Below are 9,063 nucleotides of genomic sequence, written 5' to 3'. Positions count from 1 at the left end.
TGTCAAAAGCCTTCCGGAAGTCCAGGAAGACTACGTCCACTGCTACCCCTGCATCTAATGATCTGGTGATCTGATAGTAAAAGGCCACCAAGTTGGTCTGACAGGACCTGCCACTGATGAACCCGTGTTGGTTGCCCCTAAGCATGCAGTCCCCTGCTGGCCCCTCATGGATGTGTGCCAGAATAATTTTCTCAAACAGCTTGCCTAGGATTGATGAGGGGACAATGAGGGGACAGGCAGCACAGCAACAGATAGGACAGAGAGCAGAAAGCAGAGCAGCAAACCAGGAAGGTGAAGGGGTTTGGAGTGAAGCTAATGTGTGGCATAACTGCCAAAAAGGTTGGTCCCCATTGACTTAAAGTAACTGTGAAGTTGCTACAGGTAGTATCAAGGACCAGACCTTGCTTGTATGGACCAAGTCAATGGGATGCCTTGTCAGGGCTCTTTTCCACCACCAGGCCATTGACACACACTGGGTGCATCTACACAAGCAATTAGTACATAGCAATAAACTCTGCCACATTACTGTCCTACAGCAGGGTTAATTCATTTACTGCACCCTCATGTGGGTGCACATGTAGACAGTGATGCTTTACTGTGGAGCTAGGTAGTCAGTTCTGCAGTAAAGCACATACATACACAAGCTCCCTGGGTGCAACTGTGACAGCTTAGGATCTCACCTGATATTTTTGGAATCTTACCAAATAAGCCGTGGCCTGGACTATACAAACTAGGTCAAACTATATTGACCTTAACATCTATGAATCTTCACACTATAAGGTCAGAGTGAATCAGATGTGAACCTGTTTACATGCATAAACCTCTCACTATTTTACCAAATTGCAATGACATCTTAGCTAAGGCACATGTGAAAAATTGCATGTGCCACATTTCAGACCCTATCAAAACTGGTCAACATCACCAAAGTTACAGCTAGTCTTTGTCCCTCCAACACTAAACCAGTATTATAGTCCTGATTATATGAGACTCATTGTACATAATATCTGAGTGAGATTGCCATAATCAATTACACTGATTTGGCTTAACAGTTCCAGCAAATGCTGCCCTCCTTTGTGTACTGCAGGTCCTGCTAAACTGTTATTTCAGTTCACTCTAGCTGATATTATTGCTATTTCCTCTGTTGCCAGATGCATTTGGGTTGGCAATAATCGTGGTCTGATGCTAGCTTTAACAGTCATATTGAATATCATGTTTATTTGTTTAATCTTCTCATAATCAAATACCTCAGTGGTTTTCTGCCATTAGACTGAAACTGCAGCCCTTTTATGGAGCAACTTTTGAAAAAAATCTCCTCAAAGGTCCCTCGCTTTAGTCCTCATTTAACTCCACTCCTGGTGAAAAATCTCAAAATTAGGAATAAAGAATCATGAAAATAGGATTATGGAGGGGGTTGTTTTGCAGTTTTTTTTAAAGAAATGATTCTTATGCTATGCTGTGGCCTGCAAGGTTAATATTTTTGCCTGTCACACGAACACCCTATTTCCACACATCTCATCCCATACTCAGGCCTTGGCAAAACACAACATGAGAAAATTAATCCCTTCCAAGAAGTGCACATCATTTCACAGTATTTAGCCCCAAAGTAGGGTTCTACCAAATTCACAATTTTGTGGATTCCACAAAACCTGGCAATGCCTGCAAAATCTCTGGGGGTGTGGAAATTACCAAGTACTGCAGCAGCTTGCCAGGGTGGAGAGGAGGCATGGGTTGGGGGGGGAGCTGCCCACTCAAACGGCTGCCAGCAAGATGGCTGCCACCCCACCCATCACTACTGATTGTCTGCAAGGGCTGCCTGTCACATGACCCTGCCTCTCTCCACCAATTGGCAATGATGGGCAGGGCTGCATAATGGACAGCACCTGCAGTCAATCGGTGGTGAGGGGTGAGGCCACCGGGCATGTGTACGGGGGCGGGGGGGTGCCATGCGCTGCCTGAGGAATGGCTGCCCAGGCCTGAAATTATGGGGGGGGCAGCCCCATGAATTAGGTAGGTCCCTATGCATAAACCTTGGTAGGTGCCCATCATAAAGACATTTTAACAAATCTCCTAATTATAGTGTGCACCCAATTACTATATTAATATTAGATTCCCAGATTGTGTAATGGCCTACTATTCAATCCAACACTGAAAAATACTCTTTTACGAATACTCCATTTCCTCCCTAACCAGTGTGCACACAATTTAAAAAGAAAAGTGTACAATTTATGATTTTGAACTGGCTCTTGCAGAAAAGTTTTCTTCCAAAATGTCACTATTTATCAGAAAAAATTATGCATCATTCAAGTTAATTGTGGGAAATGCCTAGCCTGTAATTCCCACTGCGGCACCAGAGGCACATATTTGAATAAAAGTTGTTGTCGATCTCTCTAGATGACCTCACTAGAGGTTATTTGGAAGAAAAGATGGAAATGTAAATTGATTTAGTGATAGCTAAAGTCAGTTAAATCTCATAAAAAATTCCAACAGTAGATTTCAAGACTAAGGCTAAAGAGCCACATTTTTGCAAAGCAAAGACATATTTGTGCAAGCAAAAAAAAAATTCAGATTCAGTTGCCAATCCATACTGCATATGCAATTACCGTAATTTCTTACAGAAAGTGAGCATTCACACATGCACCTCACCATTTGATAACCAGACTCATAATATCTGTGTATACATATAAAGACTTCTTCCATTCTTTTTTACCTGCAGACCTCAGGATCCAATTTTAATAATTAAATAATATAATCAAACTTGTTGTATATATGCCAAGTTTTGACTAGGTCCTAGCAAAGAAAAGGTACATTTCTTTTTGAAACGCCTAAAACCATTTTGGTAAACTAACTAGTATTTAACTACCCATGAAGATAAAATAGAAAAAATATTTTTTTTCTTAACTAGTCCTGTAGCGATTCAGAAAGAAGCTTTGTAAACAGATAAAAACACAAGGTTCCTGCCATGATGTGCTTACAAATATAGAGCCACACCATAGATTCAATATCCAACAGACTTAAATGCTATGCCCTGAAAACATGGCCATCAGCCTTGCATTTGTGAACTTATTTCCCTATAATTTTGTGTTTTGCTTTTCCACTAATCCAAAAGGAAATTAGTTGTGAAGAGCTCTTTGGTGAAGGATGGTTCTCAGCCCACCTGGAGAGATAAAGACTATTCCAGGCAAAGAACACAGGAAAACCACAGAGGCATTAGAGCAGTAGTTCTCAACCTTTTTAGATTCAAGGCACCTCTCCATACCTTTTGTGAATTAAGTGGCAACCCATTGCAAAAACTAGTTTATTATATTGCTTACCTCTTTGCAGAGTGGCCAGACACTGGGGGTGAGGGAATGGCCAGGCATGCAGAGCCTGAACTTATCTTTACCTGCTATCTTCTGATACCTGAGGCCTCAGCCTGTCCTTACCTGCTTATTTCCACTCACATCAAAGGGTGCTTCCTGCAGCATCCTTCGAAAGATCTCACAACACATTGGGGTGGCCCAGCATCCTGGCTGAGAATCACTGTATTAGAGGAACAATGCACATTACTTTCCCAGTGAGGTGTACTATTTACTGACACACTATGCTGAGTTACTACAGATAAGTACAGATTATGATCTGTACTTCTTCCTCAAGTCTCTAATCCTCATAAAGTTAAATGACAGATACAAAGCAGAGCATAAGTCCATCTTTAAAGACATATGTACCGTGGATCAAATCCTCATTTGGTGTAAAATAGCCAAGTTACACTGACTACAATAGAACTGGCCAATTTACAGCAGCTGAAAGATCTCCCCACAATATTCCAGAGTTTCTGTTGTCCTGCTCAACTTAATGTCACTTACCTCTAATACCTACTTCTTAAGGTACTGAAATTCCAATATCACCTCTACCCCTGACTCCCCATCTCCTTAGCTACATTAATGCAGGAATATGTTTAAAATTGCACCTACCTGTTGCTTAGGCTCCTGTATCAGGGCTGCATGGCAGGTGTCTTCATCCACTTCTTAGGCAAGTACTTTGTTTGTTAGGTTACTAAATATAAAGGAGGGAGGTGGTACCACCATCATCACTGTCATTTTTTTTAATGAGTTAACCCCTGTCAATACTTTCACACAGGTCTTGAAGACACCCTGGCTCCAGAACAGGGTTGCAGACCTAGGAAGTGGGAAACCTGAGTTCTACTCCCTCAATATTCTGAAAAGATTCAAATTCACTTTCTACCACATCTGAAAAACACTAGGTTGTAGAACAGCTTTGGTGAAGAGACACTCCACCCAGGCCCCTCCTGCTGAAACAGTGTCACTGTGCAGAACGCCAGGGTCATGGGGCCATAAGAACAGGAAGCTGGAGAAAGCATGAATGTGTTGTCTAAGTGTCCTTGTCCAAATAAGAATATAGCCTGGTGTTCAAGGCACTCTTTTAGGGGGAGTGGGGTTTGGATTTGAATCCCCTTGGACTAGGGATCAGCAATGCTTTTAGGCAAAGTGCCAAAGACAACTGCAACCTTGGCTCATAAGCTGTTGGTATGCCAGGGACAGGCAGTGAGGGAGCCACGAGAGGCCTAATCTTGGTTGTGGCAATGCAGTCCCGGCCCCTTCCCCAAAGTGCACATGCCAAGCAAAATGCCTTTGTGTGCCACCCTCTGGCATGCATGTCAGGGATTGTCTACCCCTGCCTTAGACTAAGGAGGAAACTGAACAGCATTACCTCCATCTGCTACTGCCATTATGTTTTTATTTATCAGAGTTAATAATTATTATGTCCATAACCTACCATTTCCAAGTTCAAACTGATGTGCTAATTCTGATTCTGAATAGCTTGTAAGGCGCTCCCAGTGGACAGCTCTCCAAATCCTAGGCAACAGACAACCTTAAAATACATACAAACCACCAGATGGGAAGCAGAGTCTGGCAGAGTACTGGGAGACTGACCTGATTTTCTAATCTGAAAAAATGTTATTTTACCTGAAAGAAAATAATGCTTATAAAACACATCCTATCATGTTTTAATAGTTAACAATGTATTCATCAGGCAGTCTTATTTACAAGACAGGTGGAATATTTTCATGAAAGATTCAAGAACAAACAGAAAAGTGAATCTCCTTGTGATACAATTAAATAAATTGAAGCGATTACCTCCCTCCCTCAAAAGCAGCTTTGTTTCAGTCTTTCATAAATTTTCCTGTAGGATCAACAGAAAACAAAGTACTGACATTTCAGTGAAATGTTTTGCAGCTGAGTTTCTCTCAGTTCAGTGTTACCATTAAATATTTACACTGTTTCTTCTAAAAGTTAATTTAACAGTGCTGTGCTGCTACATTGCTACCTCTCAATAAAGATTATTAGCCAAACTTTAATAATTCTCTATTGGCTAACTGGCTATAGGCCTAAATTTCAATGAATAGTCAGCGCTGTCCATGTTGCAATATCTTGGCATTACATACCCTGCTATTCATTTGCAAGATAACATAATATGTTTTATTAAGCATCCTTCACTGTTTCATGTCACTCTGGTAAGTTAACATAAATTATGGCCATCTGGCAATGATTCTTTCACTGCATTTAAAAGTAAGTATATTTCAAAATGGGTCAGATCATTCTTACGTTACATGTCTTGTGGGAATCATTTAATATGACTAGTTCAATAAACGGCTGAGAGGAAAAAAAATACTGGCTGACTTCTGAGAATTTTATCACACTTCTATTCAGGAGGGTTTCTTAGCTTGACCTTTTCTCCTACACTATTTCTGTGAAGAATGTTTGTGAGAACAACTTGAGATACAAGTTGTTGTTTGTTTCTTTTACTACAAGAATAAATACAGATGCTTAATATAAACCATAGAATATTTACAAGGCTTAACATAAAATACTGTATATAATATTTCACACTTCACATATAATACCAAATAACTTACAACCTATACAAACCCAGTTAACACACAGGGATAGTAACTTAACCATAATATTTCTTTAAACCTTCACAAATAACAATACCAATATACACACTGAGACATTAAAACACATAAACCATATAAGCCCCCATAAAGAACACTCCTAGCTATACAGCCCTTAACATGATAACCTCAAAATAGGCAGTGCACTCAGCACCTCCCTGAGGGGTTTCCCTGAAGCCCCTCCCCTTTAGGGCCCTGTGAAGTGGACACACCCCTCCCACAATGGAGGATGGAGTCCACAGATCCTCCTCACTCATGTCAGCCTCCCCTGTGGGGCTCGCTTTCCCAGTAACTCACGCTTCCTCTCTGGAGAAGTCAAGGCTCATCCCCTGGTGGCTGATCCCGCAAGAGCCTCTCCCCAGTGGTGCCTTCGGCTCTCCTCGACGGCCCGGCGCCCCGCACTGGGCACCCAGCACTCTCTCTCTCTCGCAGGAGCCAAGCCCTTGCAGGCTCCAACTCCCTGGTCTCACACCAGGGGTTCTCCCCTTTCCCGGGCCCTGCTCTGGGCACTGGGGCTCTTTTAGTTAAAAGTGGAACCTCACTGCGGGGCTCTGGTCACTCATCCTAGGGCTGGGGCTAACGTGAGCAGCCACAAGCTGCTTCCAAGGTGGTTCTCCGTGCACCGACCTGTGCACCGGGTGAGACCTGAGCACCTGCAAGCTGCTTCCAGGGCCGGCTCTCCCTGTGCCAATCTGCACACTGTGCAGGGCCCAAGCACCCTCAAGCTGCTTCCAGGGCCAGCTCTCCCTGTGCCAATCTGCACACCGACTGTCCAGCTGCTTGCTGGGTTCACAGGCTCAAGCCACCTCGAGCAGCTTCTAGAGCCTAATCCCCGTGCACCAATTTGCGCACCGCTGAAGCTCAAGCAGGGTCCTGAGGATGGCCATTTCTGGAGCTCCTCTTGCCTCACCACCCCTCGTCGTCTCTCCAGCCTGCTGGAGAGATTCCCTTTATACCCTTCAGGGGCTCCACCCCTGAAGCTCTCTGGGCCTGGCTGGCGCAGTTCCGATTCGGGTCCAGCTGCTCCTTGCCCCCTCCCTTTGGAAAAGGGCGGGGCATTGCTTCCCTTGAGCTGCCTCCGGACTGGTGGGCGGGCTCCATCAATCAAACAGCAGACCCTTTATCCTGGGACTCAACCCAAGCTCCAAAAAGGTAAGCCTGCTACATAGTGATTAGGGAATTCATCTGGGCGAGGGAAGTCCTGTGTTCCAGTCATTGGCCCATGGAACGTTTATGCCTTTTAGGCAGTGGTTCCTTCAGATAAAGAGGTGATGTCTCTAAGAGACAACACAGTGTGTCTGACTCTTTTGGAACAGGATAAATTTGAACTGAATACAAAATAGCATCAGCCTTTAGTCAGAAAGCCACAAGAAATATACGCAGCAAAAGCAATCAAATCAGCAGTTCTATATATCACAATTCCAGTGCTATTTCCCTAGGGCATTTTATTCTTTTCTCCCACCCCCAAACCCAATTTGATAGTGTTCTCCCATCTGGAAAGCCAGCGTCTTCTGCAGAACCACCAGTGACATTCTCATTTGGTGTGCAAACTGATCTGTGTCAACTGTTCTTTCCAGCAGTGACACTAACTGATCATCACTCTGGTATTACTGAGTAAGGAGTCAAAAGATATTCTGACAGAATGCAAAGGAATATACCTGCTCCTTTCAAATTACCATGTGTCTAGACTGGTGCGCAAACAAATTCATTGTTGCTAATGCAGCAAGCAAAAATGTTATGGAAAAGTACATAATAAAAAAAAAAAAGTTTAAATCCCTCATAAAACTGTGGATTGCATAGGACACAGCAAATTGTCTAGCCACTGTCAGTCTACATGTGGTCCAAAAAATTGTTATGATGATCCTGTATTTAAATCCATATAAGTTGATGAAAAAAAGATTAAAATCTTAGAATGAACAGTGCCCATAGAAAATTATAGGGTGTTTCCTCCATTTTACAAGATCACTAGCTTTCACCATTGGTTTTGGGTACTGATTTATCCATAAATAAGAAATGAACAGACTTTGTAGCGGAAATACACATTGTGTTTTCAGCACAACTGAGAACAGAGTAAAGAAATAAATAAAAAGAACATGCTCTCTGTTTCAAAGCAGAGAATGTATTTAACTATAAATATATAAGGTAATTCATCTGAGGGCTTTTCAGACATTGAACTTTTTTATTTGTTAATATAATCCTTAGAAGCATGCCACATTCACTTGTTTCATCTTTGGATTTTATTCCTTTAAAAAAGATATTGAAAGAGGAGGTGAAATGCCTTTTTTAACATTTTAATAGAAAAATAAAAGATAATGCATATGTAAGATGTTTCCTTTTTAAGTTATGGTGTTTACAGTTTGCTATTTCTCCATGAGCTAGGTAGGGAAAGTAAGTACAATAAACATTCAGATTATCTTATTATCTGAAAGTATACATAAGGAAGTTGCAAATCTATACCTGGCATGGTGCCCCACTGTCTCAAGTCTGAAGAAGCCATCTTATCTATTTTAAGAAATTTTGATTGTCATTTAGAGGGGCAACCAACACGGGTTCAGCAGTGCAGGTCCTGTCAGACCAACCTGGTGGCCTTTTACGATCAGATCACCAGATCATTAGATGCAGGGGTAGCAGTGGACGTAGTCTTCCTGGACTTCCGGAAGGCTTTTGACACTGTCTCTCACCCCATTCTCATTAAGAAACTGGGGGACTGTGGTGTCGACACCCACACAGTCAAATGGGTTGCCAACTGGCTGGGGGGCCACACCCAGAGGGTGATAGTGGATGGGTCCTTCTCAACCTGGAAGGACGTGGGCAGTGGGGTTCCGCAGGGCTTGGTCCTCAGGCCCGCCCTGTTCAACATCTTCATCAGTGATTTGGACAAGGGGGTAAAAAGCACCCTGTTCAAATTTGCTGATGACACTAAGATGTGGGGGGACGTGGGCACACTAGAAGGAAACAACAGGCTACAATCAGACCTAGACAGGTTACAAGGGTGGATGGATGAAAATAGGATGGGTTTCACCACAGACAAGTGCAAGGTGATGCACCTGGGGAGGAACAACCGGCACCATACCTACAGGTTGGGGAACTCCCCTCTTGTCAGCATGGAG

Source organism: Gavialis gangeticus, unplaced genomic scaffold (assembly GCF_001723915.1).
Source record: "Gavialis gangeticus isolate Ggan-Ray unplaced genomic scaffold, GavGan_comp1, whole genome shotgun sequence".
Classification (NCBI taxonomy): Eukaryota; Metazoa; Chordata; order Crocodylia; family Gavialidae; genus Gavialis; species Gavialis gangeticus.
Note: the sequence above shows the minus strand (reverse complement) of the source record.